The sequence below is a fragment of the Triturus cristatus genome, chromosome 1_2 (assembly GCF_964204655.1).
Source record: "Triturus cristatus chromosome 1_2, aTriCri1.1, whole genome shotgun sequence".
NCBI classification, from domain to species: Eukaryota; Metazoa; Chordata; class Amphibia; order Caudata; family Salamandridae; genus Triturus; species Triturus cristatus.
This window is the reverse complement of record NC_140580.1, coordinates 1,130,893,276-1,130,910,281: the sequence shown is the minus strand read 5'-3', so window position 1 is coordinate 1,130,910,281 and position 17,006 is coordinate 1,130,893,276. Positions and strand designations below refer to the sequence as shown.

The 17,006-nt window shown below is 47.1% G+C and overlaps 1 protein-coding gene across 1 annotated transcript in view; it reads right to left on the bottom strand.

The window, feature by feature from the left end:
• The window catches only part of ZBTB43 (zinc finger and BTB domain containing 43), a 102,421-nt gene extending 86,340 nt beyond the window's left edge, over positions 1-16,081 (bottom strand). Inside the window, exon 1 of the mRNA XM_085613817.1 lies at positions 15,947-16,081. The gene's annotated coding sequence lies outside the window, so the exon portion shown is untranslated. The remainder of the gene's footprint in view (positions 1-15,946) is intronic.
• Between the last annotated feature and the right edge of the window lie 925 nt (positions 16,082-17,006).

Here is a 17,006-nt window from a genome sequence, read left to right as displayed (position 1 = left end):
AAATCAAATGTAGTTGATGCATTCCCAGATTTATTAAACCTGGTAAACTTGGGAATGTGTTAAAAAGTTATGCTTTCCCAGGTTACTGACTGGAGGACTCATAGATACCTGGTAGGTGGATTATATGGGTTCTTTAGTTTGAGAGTTCCTTCTTGAAAGGTGTGATGGTCAGTCATGGTGTCCTGGCTTGATGTTAGAGGAAGTCTTCTCCAGCGCGTATTCCGGGCAATTTTCAAGGCTGCTCATTCTTGTATCAAGATTTAGCTGTAGGACCCAGCACACACTGCCTGACCTAGGTTTGTGGGCAGGGTTGTGCTGGACAGTCAGCCTCTATAACATTTTTGCTTGCTGCACCCAACACTAGATAAAGGTGCAGAATGTTTTGAAAATAGTCTTTGAGCCACCCTGAGCTATTTCAGCTCTTTCAGAAGTGGGTTGACGGGAGATGGTTTCTTTAGCACAGCATTCGCAGCCAGGGTGATGTGGGGCGATTCCTTTGGCATAAGGAGCCAGCTCTGACAGTCAGGGTGATCTATTCACTATAAGGATCCAGGGCAGCTGATTTCTGTAGCACTGGCAGCCAGTAAAGATCTTTCACCGGCGAGTAAATGTGGGCTAATTGATGAAGCACTGGAAGTCACAGAAAAGGAATCTCGAGGCTGGTGGTCATGTCAGAGGTCATCGGGCACAGCATGACCTGCACTTTTCCACTCAGTTCTTTGAACTTGAAGCTTGAAGTCAGTTGTGTAGACCAAAGCGTAGACTGGTTGCTACATATGTACATGGGATCCTCTTTCAATGTTATGTTCGCCAAGAACAATGTTGTAGTCCCCTATTCTTCCAGCAGAGCATGCCATGAGCCTGGAGGAAGGGGGCTGAAATTGGGGGTACCTTTTCTAATATGTTTCCTGATTTTCCAGTGCCTTGCCCATTCAGAGCTGTTTTATGTCAGCTATAAGCCCAAGAAGTACTCCAAACACAGTGACACCGTGGGGTCGGATGATGTCTGTGCTCTGTGAGCGAGACAGCAAGCACCAGAGTGGGTCATCTAGAGATGTAATCGATAAGTAGAAGCTAGAAGTTCTGGGCCTTGAGGAGCTCTGGAGAACACACCAGTGCTCTAGACAGTGATGTGCGCAGTCTGGAAAATTACCTTTCAGATCATTTGAAAAGGTGAAAGAAAAGATGAGAGCCATTGGCATCTGCTCATTATTTCAAAAGCATTTCCAAAGTAGAAGCTGTATGGATGACGTAACCAGAGCCAGGGGGAGGGTAGAAGTTCCTGGTGCATCCTGTTCTTCATTGTCTTCTTCTGACTGCCCCGGTGTCTCTTGGTGTATCTCAAGTCCCCAGAAAATGCTCCGCATAATGTGGATGCTGCTCAGAGTAAGAGACTCTGTTGGGGTTGATGATTTCGATGAAAAACGTAGAGTGCACAATCAACAAATTAGGGCATCTTAGCAGTGATGGTAATCGAATGAGGCGGAGACAAGGTGGGTTTTAAAAGCTTGCAACAAGGAAGATGACCATCAGTCAAATAGAGCGGAAGTGGAAAGAGAAGTCCACGCTTGGAGGCCAGGAAAGAAAAAGAGAAACCTCCAAAACGAGCAAGACATGGCATGACAATCAATCTTTGAGGAGGCGGAGGGAGCAAAGAGCTGAGGAATCCCTGGCCTAAAGTGAACAAATCGGGATTAAAGAACCACAGCACTGAGAGGCGCGATGGACCGGGCAGGGAGCCATACACCTAATGCTGCTAGTCACAGGGGGGTGGGGGGCAGGGAAGGAGGTATACTGAACAGAAAAATGCAAACGACAAGGAAGTTGGCAGATAGCTTTGATGCTGGGTTCTGAACCTTGGCCAACCTCCCAAGGACAGAAGCCAGGCGCCAGAGGGAGAACTGAATTAATCAATCCAAGAGAGTGTAACAACGCAAACCACAATTTGCTGAGCAGAGAAAGGGAACAAGGGTAAGATTTTACGATAAAACCGCAAGCAGCGTCATAAAAATCATCAAAATAAATTCTCTGACTATTGATTTACAATTTACTAACATGCATCCGTGTAATCCTTAAGTGCACAAGGAATTGATTGAATATGCCCTACAGTGATTGCTGAAATATTCCAGCTCTATAAATAACTATTTCCAGTAGCAGTAGGTGTTAGTCAAATATCTTCGCTGGTGGATTGTTGCAGTGTTTATCCAAAACAAAGTTGCCGTATGTTGTAGGATCACACATTGCTCAATGTGTCACTGCAGGACGACCAATGGGCACATTCCACATGCACATTTAGATGGGTGTGCCCATGCACACAGGCAGTGACTGATTTACATTCCTACAGGACAACTCCAGGCTGCCTCAAGTAGTCCGAGTGTACTCTCTTCCGATGAAGCAAGTGCAGGGTTTACATTTTATTGCATTATCTTAGTGTCATTCTTATGACCAGATCATGAGACATCATCCTAATAGTCTTTTCAGGTCTGGGTTAGGGTGAGCTTCCTCCAGGGGTTCCTCTTTCTTTGACCTGATGCAAAAGTTACACTTGGGTGACTCTTGCTCCTCTAGACAATTTACAGATCTCAAGTGGCTTGGGTGGGTGGGGGGGGTGGGAATGCAAACTAGGAGGTTCAGAGAATAGTTTCCAGAGTAGCGGCTTTCTTTCTTAATAAGTGGTAGGGCGGGTGGGGCCGGGGGGGAGATGTGGGGTAGGGGGAATATAATAAATAAACTAAAAAACACCTGCTGCTGTGCTGCCGGCCGCCATATCGAGATTCTTCTCCTCGGGTCCCTCCACACTGCGCTGGCTCCTAGATTGTCATGAGAGCAGCGCCGTGAGTGGCCTGAGCGGGCTTGTTTAACGCTCGCTTAGGACCTAGGAGCCTGTGCCTTTACTCCATCCAGCTGTATAACACAGCTCGGGTGGAGAGAGATCAAAGTGCGCATGGCGGTTTGGACTGCATTAAACAGCTGGACAAACCTGCATGCGCACTACTCCCCCTGAACTCCTTATGGCCCCGCTCCGCCCAGACTTGGCTGCCTGCAGCAGAAAGAAAAATAAAATGATAATAAAATGGCTTCATTATCATTAGATTTTTCCCGTTTCTGTCTGCCTCCTGGCATTCAAGCAGGGAGGGACGACTCTCCTCCGCCATAGCGGAGGAGCCGCCACTGAATGCTTCTCTCCACATAGTGCGGGCGAGTTCTCTTTGCAGCATGCTGTGGGTCTCCTGCCCGAGTTTAGAGATGAGAGGGACTGTGAGAAATGAGAAAGACAGTTTGGGTGATTGACTCCACTTTGGTGTATGCCCAATCCACACCCTCCCTTTGTGCACTGGTTAGGAGCCTTAGAAATGCACATAAACGGACTGATTCAACCCCTTTCAACATAACATTAAGGGCAGATCACAAGGACCTTCCCATCCAGAAAAAACGAGGTGATGGACGTAATGCTGGAATACATCTCAGCCACAGATAACCATTCAAGCCCCATTCCAGTCCATCATTTTTCGCCCACTATGCACCCACCTCATTTTGATGCTGTAACTGTGACCAGTATGCCAGACTTGCGTACCATACTCGCTGTGCCACTGGAACCAAGCTGCACCCCACTGAAGAGGCCCAAAGAGGCCAACCCAGTCTTGAGATGCTTGTGTTGCGGTTCCGAGAGGACCCGGCCTAGCAGCTTGGGCTGGACTGTTCCTACTGGATCCAATCTAATCAGAGGAGGCATGGAGGGCAAAACACTGATGGACTGGGATGTGGCCCAGAGATATTACCAGTAGCCGAGATTAATTCACGCATTCCATCCACCACTTTTTGTCTTGCCCATCCAGGCCACAGAGCCGATGTAATGGCATGTCTGATCCCGATGCCTACACAAGTTCAGCAATCTCATCAAGCCACGGTAACAACACTGACTGGGGAGGTTTGACAGAAAGGATGCATTCCATTGCAGCGCTGTTCCCCGACTTACTTACTAGAGTAAACTCTGGAGGCAGGATGGTCAACGATGCCAACTGCAGCCATGTGATAAAAAAAAACAGAACCACTAGCAATGTGCTCAGTCAAGGCTTGACCAATGCTTGAAGGCATCAAGCATGGGATTTTCTTCCACTTAAGTCAATGGTTAACTTGCTATTACCGACTCTGTTGGAAAGGTCAGTTGTCACAAGAGGATTACTTTCCTGTATCCTCTGCGTCCAACACCTACCTTAAAGGAGAGGTGTTTACAGCTGATTTGAAATCAATGTCTATCCTGACTGCAGAAGCAAGCAGTTTGAGAAGCTGTGCAGTAGTCATATGAAGAAGAAGAGGCTGACTACAGGTGACTAGATACTCATAGGAGCCCAAAATCAACACATTATTCAAGAATGGTACCACTCCATCACATTTCTTTAACTCTTGAAAATCAGAAACGTTTATGTTTTCCTCTGGGGTGGTGGTTCAGACTTTAGCAACCTTTTCTGAAAAACAGTTAGCTAGATCTAATGAATTTGGAGCATGGGTTTGCCCAACTGTAGTGTCTTAGGAGTGTTCAGTTTGGCTATTATTTTGAACAAATCAATTGATTTGTTTTTAGAGATAGCTGTGCACTCATATTTCATGTTTGCATTCTTGTACAGAATTATATATTTAATTTCTGGCTCATAACCATTCCTTCCAAATTAACCCAAGCTGAGCTATCTTACATGGCACTGATTCCCAGCTACAGTATTCAGTACATTCATATTAAATTTACAAAACTCTTTTTTTCCCATAGCATGGACATAATCCATTAAAACGATAGCGTGCTTTAAAGATAAGCTGGTACGTTTGTGGTCTTACATTTTGAATGATTACTGCAGTTTGCATTTAGACAGGTGACTGCAACATATGAAAAGTATGAACTAAGAAAAAAAAAAAAAAAAAAAAGAGTATATTGCGATAGCGGCATTATAAGAGAGATGGGCCTAGAAACATTTAGGAGGAAATTGAGAAATTGTGAAGAAAAATGTATCTTCCAATTCCTAGGATAAGAGATGTGGTCTAGGGCCTAAACTGATAATTCTGTAATACAATAACCTAGATTTTTATTGTAGGGTTGGTAATTGGCCAAAACGATTCTTAACAGATACCTTAAATCCTCTTGAGCTTAAAATCTGTAACTGCAGTACATCTAATTATGTGACTTAGATGTAAAACCACCACTTGATCTGAACAATCTTGTATTGTCACCTAGCCCCTTAATGTTTAGCACTCCGCTGCTTGCCAACAAGGTTTGCTCTATGTAAACACCAATACAGACATGTGCCAGGACACCATTGATCTGACCGAAGTACATGGGTGATATGGTATAAGGCACTTTTTCTTACACATACATGTAAAAGGGGGATCTGAACTCCTTCATACTTTATCACTTTTGTAATTCTTGTGCTGGTTCAATGTCGAGCATCACAACTTGCCCAACTCTCTACTGGACCAGCACTGTTGTGTAGTTTCCATTAATCAATAGGAACTGCGCGTTTGTGGACGGCATAAACGTGGAGATGGTGCCAGACTGATATTGTGCACCCCCGCAGGATACGTTTTTGCATAGACCAGCTTGCTCAGAGTGCCACCATAAGCCCCCCTAAACCTAGACAGGGAGCAAGCACTTTTGACAATCATGGACCATGACAACCCTGTTCTCTCGGGAACCATGGTGCCAGACCACGGACCTTTCGCTCAGGCACTCGTGTTCAGAGAAATATACAAAGATTACACGAAGGGACGTTTTCAATGTTTATTGAACCAACGTGATTCATGTATAGAATGCATGTGCTGTAATGCTAAATACACAAAAGCAGATTAAAGTAATAAGAAGTATCAAGACAGTGAACAATACAAAACGTTCCACCATTGTGCCGAAACAACGCATACATGCAAGCATATGAAATAATATAACTATTATTGCTCTGGCATACTCCTACTCTGAGGACCCTAACCTGCGTCTAGAGTGTATGTTCTGCCAAGAATCTCCTTACTGGATGATCTAACAGCATTATCTGGTGGGTAAGAATGTAGGAGCCCGTCTTGGTCACGACCTAGACATCCCTCAAGGAGATGTTAATCAGCTGCTGGGTAAAAGCGTCAGCCTGTAGAGACCTCTCAATATCAGCAGAAGATCCCTCCTCTGACTTTACCCAGAAACACATGTTTATTTATAGAAAATGTTATCCTTGCCTGGGGCTGAGGTTGTGATCAGGCTGCCATTGTTTGTGTGCTACAGATAGCTGTGTCGCCATATGGACGAAAATAAACTCATTTGCACAACGTACGTGCAGGCCTTCCTTGTGCATAGTGTCAGGACAATACGATAGTGTTCTTGTGATGTTGACTGTGTAAGCAAGGTCGGTGTTTCCAAGAAACTAACCCAAAGTGTCATGAATGCAAATGTGTGTCAAACGTCGATGTGACAACATGAAGGACACAGATGGCTGGAAGCCCTTGTACTTGTGTGGATGGTGTTCTCTAGGAGGAAGTCTCAGAGACTCAACTCAGGAAGTGTATACTGTCCCCTTTGGAGTACATACCCCTGTCTGCATTCCAAATACATGAATAGACTGGTTGCCTGTAACTGGACACCGAATCTTTGACTTTAAAATCAGAACATTTTGGAGGTTGTGAACCCTAGTTCAATTTTCAATGGTGAGTTTTTGAGTATTTACAAACCACTGTGTTGTGCCTCCTTGCACACAGGACTGCTAAGAAACTAGGACATAAATCAAAGTATTACAGCAGAATTACAATTTTTGAAAATGTGGTCCAAATATACTGCATCAAGGAAAAAAACAAAAGTTTCCAAAACCAGCCCAGAACCTAGGATCTTTCTCTTTAATATAACACCATCTGTTGGCCTAACTGTTACACGGATTGTACCACCCGTGGATGGTATCTCGGCCTTAGAAATTGCTAAAAACTTCTCATTTGGTTTGATGTTCATCATTGTACCTGCCCTGTGTTTCCTGTATGCAAATAGTAGTAGCGCTGGTTACAGGAGTACTGTGTAACACTCAAATAGAATTCACAACCCTCTACCATCCCTTGGAGTAATGCCCAGCGTATCACTCTTGGAGACTCAAAACACCTTAAAGAAGTAACCAGGGCCCGATGGGCAAAATGCACAGCTACTCATTTCCAAACAGAGATGTAAACTGTGTACACAGAAGAGGGTCAAAAAATCACCCGCCTATTAAATATTAATGATGAAGGTCGCAATTTGCAACTCCCTGAAATTTGCTGCTAATGATGAATTGGTGGTCCACAGGGCATAGAAGACCTTTATTCCTGTAGTCCCAAACTAAAACCATTATAACAAAACAAAACAAAAAAAAACACAACAGCTTAAAGGGACAGGCGCTTCCTTTTTAGGTCGAGCCTAGCGCAGCGCGCATGCGATGCTCTGGCGAGACTTATAGTAAGGGGGCTTCAAAAAGCTCACCACACGCTCGTGCGTGTGGCCTATTGCTTGCGGTTACCTACACAGACATCTGTTCTGAATTATCGTGCCCAGATGTGTGCGCAATAATTCAAAACTGATGTCTCGCTGTGGCGCGCGCGCGCGCACACCACTCACGGGCTTGTTTAACTGGGCCCTTGAGGCTGCAGGTTTGTTGATACATGTGCTGACTCACTCATGCCGCCATTCACAGGATGTTTTAAGCATGCGGAGGCCTGGGCCAGTCAGGCGTAGCGCGCGCTTTGTCATTCATTGGTGGTCAAAATTCGCGTAATTCCCCCAACAGCGCACTGACGCTCCCGGGGCAATGATTCCTAAACCACAGTCTCTCTGGAGGGGGCTACTGGGTGTTACACTGTAGCCTCTGGTTCCCTCTCTCGTTCTGATCCTGCCGTCGGACCCTCCACGGTAGTTTCCTGACTCCATACCCTCAGGCTACATTTTTTCTTTTCTTTTTCCCTTTCTTTTGTAATAACAGGCCGCGGCCTGGGCCTTGAGCCAGGGGCTGCAACAGGTATTTTTCACTGATAAGCTGCACTGAGGTGGGATGCCCTGCCGGGGGCCGCGTCTTCACAGGGGGCGTCGGGTAATGGCAACGTTTACGTACCTTCCAAGTAGGAGGTCATCAGATTTGGTCCCTGTGACTCACAGTCCCGTTGTTAACACTCGTTTAACTGTGACACGTCGGTGTGTCTTTACTTCCATTGATATTTCCAACGCCCCTCCCCCACCGTACTTTTATTCAGCCTACACTAGCCTCGTTCTCGTGTAAGACGTATTATTATATCATGCCGGTTGCAATGCCGGTTGCAACTGCAGTCCGCTCTTTATTTTGACAGGAGAAGTATAGGATTCGTCACTGTTGTACAACGTTGTCCGACGTCTTTGGTCTTGTCCTAGGTCAGTCTAGTGCATACTGGGAGTTGTAGTCCTTCAGTTGATCCAGTTCAGTTAGCACAGCAGAAAAGAATGAGATCTGCAAGAAATTCCAGGATCCAGCGAATTGCGCTTTCAGTGACACTGGGTCACCTGGTTTCCATACTGTTGTTTCACCTTCAGGGTGAGTGAGCTATGATGATGTCAGAGGGAAAGGATTTTAAGTAACCGCACCTCAGTCTCGGGAGAGAGCAGGCGGCTGCGCTTGTTCTTCCTTACAGCGCGCACAACACTCGCGGGACGCTGTTATTTATGGCTCCGTTTGTCTCTGATCACGACGTGACTGCTTTCACCCACCCTCCCGTTAGTTGCTTGTTTACATATTTTTACTGGTTGCATACTTTATACAGGTTACCTGTGTCCAGAAATCTAATGCTCTCCATGTGTCAGGATAAAAACAAACCCTGATATCTAGAGATATTTACCTAGATATTTTATTTTACTTTTTTTGTCCAACGTAGTATTCGTAGTACTTGTTGAAATAGTAAAGACCAGGACATGTAAATCAAACAAGGTGGTGTTTAATTGTTTTGTAATATGAAAATCTCTAACAACACTGCTCAATCGCTTTTTACGCTAACATTATTCCCGCGCTCTCTGAGAATTCTCTAAACGTTTCCCGTTTATTTGGCTCCTGCTAATTCTCAGGAAGCATGAAAAGGGGTTAAACTGCAGTCGAACTTGAAGGTCCGAGGTCTAATCTCGGTTTACTTAGTCGCATTGGGTGATCCTGGGCACAGTGGTTATGTCCCTCTACATCAGGTACGCTGAGGGGCTCCTAGAGACGATCACGTTCGCGGTAGCACTCTCCAGCACAGCTCACTCATTAGAAATCTGTACGCCTGGTCTTACTGCATTAAGGTAACCAAGATGAGGCCACACCATCGTGGACACGGTAGTCCTTCCCCAGCTTTGCTTTTACAAAGCTTTTTCAGCCGCTTTAGTCGAAATGAAGACTGAAAGGGGTTGCTCTGATAACAAGGTGCCATCTGGAAACTTTAAACTACCAGTGAAGGGTTGTGCCACTACAGATAGGTGGTGGATTCACTTGCCCGCCTCCTTGGGACTAGAGGCTTTCACAGGAGAAGGCATGAACGCAACACGTTTTATGCTCAAAATAATGGCTGTGCTGGGAGTGCCACACGAACAGAGTAGGTCGGAGGCTGCACATAGCTCAAGGTACAGCACCTAGATGCCATTAACATGCTCCCGCCGGGTGCCAGCAACTTACGGTGCGGCCTTTCATCAGACGTTTTCTTTGGTTGCATCAGTGACAACACTGACAGTGGTCACATTTGCAGCCATGCATGTCACTGCATGCAGGATGTCACAGCAGATGCCGCTTGTGTTCGGTGAATGGGGTCTTTGCCAGCAAAACCATCGCAGCCGCCCCATTGTAAAGCTCTTGCACCACCCCCCATCCTCGTCAGTAAGTAAATAATGCAGCAATGTGCCTGCAATTACACATGTCACTTTTGTTCATCTCCGATGCTCATCTCATCCACACTACACTGTGGCGCTGAAAACCTAATGAAAAGCACCTGAGAGAGAGTGGTTATGGAGACTTTAGGGGCACGGTTAAAGGGTGGTAGTGAGGGAATCGGTGATGATGGTGGTCATTGGGGGGGCGCCAACAAACATTGTCTCACTGGGCACCACCAGCGCTAAAGCTAGCCCTGGCCGGAAGTTCAACCTACTACTGATTTGACTTAGCTGATAAGCCTGGCATCACAGTGACTTACGTTTCTGAAAGGCTCTCTGAAGGCAAAGGTGACATTTTGAGCAGACATCTGAGGATGGAGCTGATAGCACCTCATATGAAACACTTGCGAGTTTGCAGGTGACACCGTGTCCTCTGTGGACACAGAGCTACCGAAGGCAGGGAAGGTTGGGAGTCGCAGGAAGTGATTTGGGTCACATAATTAGTGATGAAACTATTGCAGTGATCAATGTTTTTCTATATTTTGTTTCAAGAAAATATGTTTTCTAGCGGCAGGAAAAAGTACATGAATTTTCATCCTCGGACATGGTTCTTAAAACCAGATAATCATGTTTTTAACAATGTGCGCCTCGAGATAATCTAGTACTGGCATTTAATTAACAAGCATTGGCATAGCCAAGAAGTCTTGCTTTTGGGGCCTTATAAGTATTTCTTTATGCAGCACAATATCCTTGGTGCCACAACATCAACTGTTGCATGGCTAAACACTTATGAGGTCCCAAAGGCGAGACCTATTGGCTATGCCAATGCTTGTTCAGAAAAGTTTTTGATTTGAAGGACATCTGGGAAATAGGGGTGGAAATATGAATGAATGAATGAAAAAGTATTTGTAAAGCGCCTGGTTACCCAGAGGCATCCCCGCGCTAGTGAACAATCTATTCCTCAAATAGTACTTTCAGGGGAAAAGTAGGGTCTTTAACTGTTTACGAAAGATAGCATGATTATTTTGAGACCGAATGTACATAGGGGAGGCGTTCCAGAGTTTCGCACCACAATAGGAGAACCTGCGGCCTCCACATCTGGTGCGCTTTATTCTGGGAACTGTCAAAAGATGTTTGCCCTCTGATCGTAGAGTTCTATGTGGTTGATGAAGATGTATCATGGCCTCAGTCAGAGAAGGGCCTTTCCCATTCAAAGATTTTTGTATGATACACATAGCTTTGAATTTAATCCTCTCCTGAATAGGAAGCCAGTGTAATGAGGAAAGTGCTGGCCTAGCGGATAGACGCTTTGGGATATTCAACAAGAGTCGGGCTGCACAATTTTGTACGGTCTGCAAAACTTTAGTGGTAGATAGCGGGGCTCCCAAGTAAATGGCGTTTGAATAATCCAACCTAGACAGGATAAGAGCCTGTACCAGTATTCTACTAGCCACAAACGGGAGCAAGGGAAGAATCCTCCTGATCATCCGCAGCAGACCATAACAGGTACCTGCAACCTTTCGTGCCTGTTCCTTAAAATCAAGCTTGGTATCTAGTATAATTCCTAGACTTTTTATGGTTTTTTTAGGGATGGGGGGGAACCAAGGCTAACTGGCCACCAGGATTCAGCGGATATAGATGTAGCTTTACCGAGAAACATAACCTCTGTTTTTGCTCCATTGAGCTTGAGGTCGGATGCCTCCATCCAATTAGCCACTCTTTCCAGACATGTCGTAAGTGCCCCACCTGAGTTGTTATCATTGTTCAAAGAAACGACTAGCTGAGTATCATCTGCATAGGTGACTATATGCACCCCAAACGGGGTGACAATGCTTGCCAGTGAACTCAGGTAGACGTTGAACAATGTAGGGCTTAGTGCTGAGCCCTGGGGCACTCCACATGAAAGCGGTACTGGGTCAGAGATGCAGTCGTCCGCAAAGACGGAGAAAGTTCTGTCCTCCAAAAAAGAACTGAGCCATTTCAAAACCGCACCCCTAACCCCAATGTCTTGGAGCCGTTTAATTAGGAGTGAGTGGTTCACAGTGTCGAAGGCTGCACTGAGGTCTAATAGAATAATTGCAGCGCAGCCTCCGTTATCTAGGATCTTCCTAGCTTCCTCCACTACCGACATAAGCGCAGTCTCGGTGCCCTGTTTAGCCCTAAAGCCAGTCTGCGAAGAATGCAGCAAGGTGTTATTGCCAAGGAAGTTAGATAACATCGAGTTAACATATTTCTCTGCAATTTTACAGACACCAGGGAGTAGAGATATGGGTCGATAGTTTGACCAGTCTTCCATATCTAGGTTGGGCTTTTTCAGCACGGCCCTAACCATTGCCTTTTTCCACAGAGGAGGAACGATCCCTGTGTGAAACGACGCATTGATAAGTGCGACCAATGGTGATAGGATTGTCTTTTTAATTTTAAAAAGAACAGTAGGAGGGGCGGGGTCGGACGGGGAGCCGGATTTGAGGTGGGTAAGAATACCCTCTATCTTCAGTTCATCTACCAGGGGGATTTCTGCCAAGAGAGGTTGTTCTGTACCTGCCTCCTGTTGATGCAACAAACAAACATCTTTCTGCAAAGAAAAAGATTTATAGATGGTTTGAATTTTTTCAGAGAAAAATGTTGCCACTTGGTTGCACCATGATTGAACATTCTCCCGGATGGGGCAGGGAGAAGAAGGTGCCAATAAAGATTTTGCAATCCGAAAAATTTCTCTCGGAGAGTTAGCTGCAGATGTTATTTTTTCCTGAAAGAAGATACTTTGCGCAGATTTAATCTTGCTTTTATAAACTCTAATGGCGTTTCTATATAGAGTTCTATCATTCAATGAGAAGCCTTTCCTCCATTGCCTTTCGCATCTTTTACACGCTTGTTTGAGTTTCCTAAGTTCTGGGGAGTACCACGGGTTTTTCTTGGGATCCGGTTTCACCTGAATCCTTTTTTTTGGCAAAATTTTGTCTAATGAAACCTCCAGCCAATTATTAAAAACATCATTGGCCATTATGGGATTAAAATGTAAAGGTGGGCGGGTGATTTCCAGTTCATTTTCCCACTCGTCCCAAGAAAGGGTTGTCCAAGTTCGAATGAACCTTTTTATGTTAGGCAGTACCATTTTTGATTCCTGCCTAACCCAAATAAAAGGGATCAAAAAATGGTCAGTCCAAGGAAGGGTGGGTTGACCAACAGTCAAAGACTGGATATTAGAAAAGATGGGACCCAAAAGGTGACTTTTACTGTGTGTAGGGCCCAGGACTTTTTGAGAGAACTGAAAGATCTCTAGTCCCTCGACAAACTCTGATATTTGTGGGTGTTCCATTTTGTCAAAATGAATGTTAAAATCTCCCAGCACCGTGAAGTTGGATGAAGAACTGGCAAATTTAATTACATTATCTGGAAAAGCTTGACAAAAGGACGTATTCGGGCCAGGCGGGCGGTATAAAAGTATACCTGAAAAGGCATAATATGCAGTGGTTCCTTGGACGACAGACTACTCCCTTGAGGTCACCCAACAATTCATAAAAGGGCAGTTTTCCCTTTGAGAACCAGAAACCACCCAGTCTAAGGTCTTGGTGGCTAATCAATGGTTTGTGACCGCAATTGAACCCACTGATATCTGCTTGTAACCAGCAGTGAATAACGCCTTCAGCTGCCCTCCTAATTGTGACTCGAAATGAGTTGCATAAACCATTTTCTGACTTGCAAAAGGGGTTTTGTACATCAAAAAACACTTTTCGGTTGCAAATGCCATGATTTTGTTAAACGCATTGATTACAATCCTAAAATTGTTTTGTACCTTACACCCCTGGTCATGTCACTGGAGCGCAGTACTGCCTGAGACCATGGGACAATAATGTTAAACACAGTGACCACGGATTGCCACAAAACCGTGAGAAAGGGCTTTATATGGATACACACAACCAGAGACACGTAGATAGGTACAGCAAACCATGTACCCCTTGTCTGACCATGCAGGGAGCCACGTCCAGAGCCAGAAAGGGATCTATAGCTCAAAACACAAAGGAATCCCCACCCAAGTTCGCACAAAAGCCCCCATAGCACAAACCGCACACAAATACACAGCTTTGACTTCAATAGACTGTACCCAAACCTCGAGCTACCAAGGTACGCACAATTCATGACAGAGGTCCCCAACAGTCCAGGGTACGCAGATTCTCATAGTTTGCACTGTATACTTGCCCAGACCACACAGGTGACCCAACCTCACAGGTACCTGCTCCTGTTCCCACATCACGGTTCTGACAGGCTCTGAAATCATAGGTTAAACTCAAACACTAAGCTTTTTATGGTAAGCAGGTAGCCTCAACACCAAAGATAATGGTTCACAATGGAACACAATATCCTGGTACGCTTACAGCCACTGCTTCACTGGCACTCGAATGTCATCCCTATGCACTGGTGGCCCATAATTCATACCCCAATAACTAACCTGGTACATACTCTGGACTCTCCTAGCAAGGAGCTTCACCTGGCCCTGGGTACTATCTGCTAACTTACCCAGCCTTCCACCACACCACAATACAACCATTGATCAGAGCTCCCACCCCCATCGCATACTTCTCTTGGTACTGCCCCGGCTCCTTTGTGTGTCTCCCTGACACCTTTATCCCTGGGGCTTGCTAGTTCACCATCTCTACAACTACCCAGCCCTCCCCGGTGGAGTCCCTGGTGACGCTTCCTGCCACCATACCATCCGCATGCTTGCACCTGCCACCAGCACGGAGCTGTCACCAGCACACAGCTCTTCTATAGCACCTTCACCAGCCGGTCACAGGTGTTTGAAGTACTCCATCTCTGCATTGGCACTATACCCAGACTCTTCCCAGGACTCTTAGTGGCTCTTCCTTGGAACAAACAAGGTGCACTCACACGCTTATCACAATACTCTGCACTGGCACCTCCATCAGACGCTCCCTTGGCTTCACCATATACTCCCAAGCACCAGGTCATGGTGTTGCACTGGCATCACCTCCTGGCATTCCCTCATCATTTTTGTCGGTTCTACCCTAGCACTGCTGTGATACACTCCCATGCATCAGTGCGTGTTTCTCCACTGTCATAGGGCACCATCGTCGCCCAAACTCCAGTGCCTGGCTCTGCACTGGTACCTTTACACTCCATGACTCTCCCCTAACACCATTACCATGCACGACAGTCTGGCTCTCCGTGGCTCTCCCCTGACACCATCACCATCCAAGGCTGCTCTACTCTACACGTCACCCTTCTCTGTACTGACGTAATACTCTGATTTTCCGGTCTATTGACATTGACTCTACCCTGGTGCCACCACTGTGCACACCCAGGCACCACTACCTGTCTCTCCCTGTCACAATCATCTCACTTTTAACAGCACAATCACCCACCTGTGCTGTCCCCTGGTACCCTCACTGTGCACACCAAGGCAGGCACCACTACCAGTCTCTCCCGGTCGCCATCATCTTACTTTTCACAGCACAATCACCCACCTGTGCTGTCCCCTGGTAACCTCACTGTGCACACCCAGGCAGGCATCACTAGCTACCTCTCCTGGTCACCATCATCATCCCACTTTTCACAGCCCCCCACCTCTTCTCTGACCCCTCAACCTTGGTCTCCCGTGGGACCCCCACTGTGCACATCCAGGTACCACTACCTGCCTCTCCTTGTCAACATCAGCATCCAACTCTTCACAGCACACTCACTCACCCCTCTCTGCTACCATCATTCCACTCTTAGCATAATCACCCCCTCTGCTCTCCCCTGGCGCCTCCACCTTGGTCTCCCCAGGGACCCTGACTGTGCACACCCAGGCACCACTATCTGCCTCTCCCTATCACTACCATCATCATCCCACTCTTCACAGCACACACCCCTCACTGCCACCATCATTATCACCCCGCTCTTCGTGGCACAATAATCCCCATGGCCTCCACCTTGCCCTCCCCTGGGACCCCGGTACCCTCCTCCTGCTCACGTCTTCCCTGCTCGGAGCCTCCGCCCCCGGTGCCTCCAGCTCAGCCCTGGCTGGATCTCCCCTGTCCCCGGCTCCCCCGTGCCCCCTCCCCGGTCCCTGCTCCCCGGGTCCCGGGCCTGCTCCTCCCCGCTCACCTGCGGCGCTCGCGTGATCCCCCTGCCCGCCGCGGCTGGGCGCCGACGCCGTCTGCTGCCCCTGCCAGCCCCGCTCCCGCTCCGCCCCGCCGCTGCCGGAAGCGACGGCTGCCCGGCTCCCGTGCCAGCTTCCGGGCCTGCGCGGCGGCTCTCCGGCCCGGCCCCCGCCCCCGAGGGAGGCCCTGAGCCCGGGCCTCAGGTGCGCGAGGCCGGGGGGCCACGGGGACTTGGGCGAATCACCAACATTTCCCCAGAGACTAGGGCGAATCACCAACATTTCACCAGAGACTAGGGCGAATCACTAGCATGTCACCAGAGACTATGGTGAATCACTAGCGTTTCACCAGAGACTTGGGCGAATCAGCAGCATTTCACCAGGGACTATGGTGAATCACTAGCATTTCACTAGGAACTAGGGTGAATTAGTAACATTTCACCAGGAACTAGGGCCAATCATTAGCATTTCACTAGGAGCTAGGGCGAATCAGCAGCATATCACCAGCGACTGGGGCGAATCAGTAGCATTTCAACAGAGACTATAGTGAATCACTAGCATTTCTCCAGGGACCAGGGGAGTCACTAGTATTTCACCAGGGATTGGGGTGAATTTCACCAGGGACTGGGGAATCGGTAGCATTTCACCAGGGGCTGGGGTGAATCACTAGCAGTTCACCAGGGACTGGGCCAAACAACTAGCATTTCACCAGTGACTAGGATGAATCACTAGCATTTCATCAGGGACTAGGGGAATCAGCAGCATTTCACCAGCGTCTTGGGCGAATCAGTAGCATTTCAACAGAGACTGTGGTGAATCACTAGCATTTCACCAGAGACTAGGGTAGTCCCTAGCATTTCACCAGGGATTGGGGTACATTTCACCAGGGACTAGTGGAATCACTAGCATTTCACCAGGGACTGGGGTGAATCACAAGCAGTTCACCAGGCACTGTGGCAAATCACTAGCATTTCATCAGGGCGCAGGGACTAGGATGAATCACTAGCATTTCATCAGGGACTAAGGGAATCAATAGCATTTCACCAGGGGCCATGGTGGTGAATC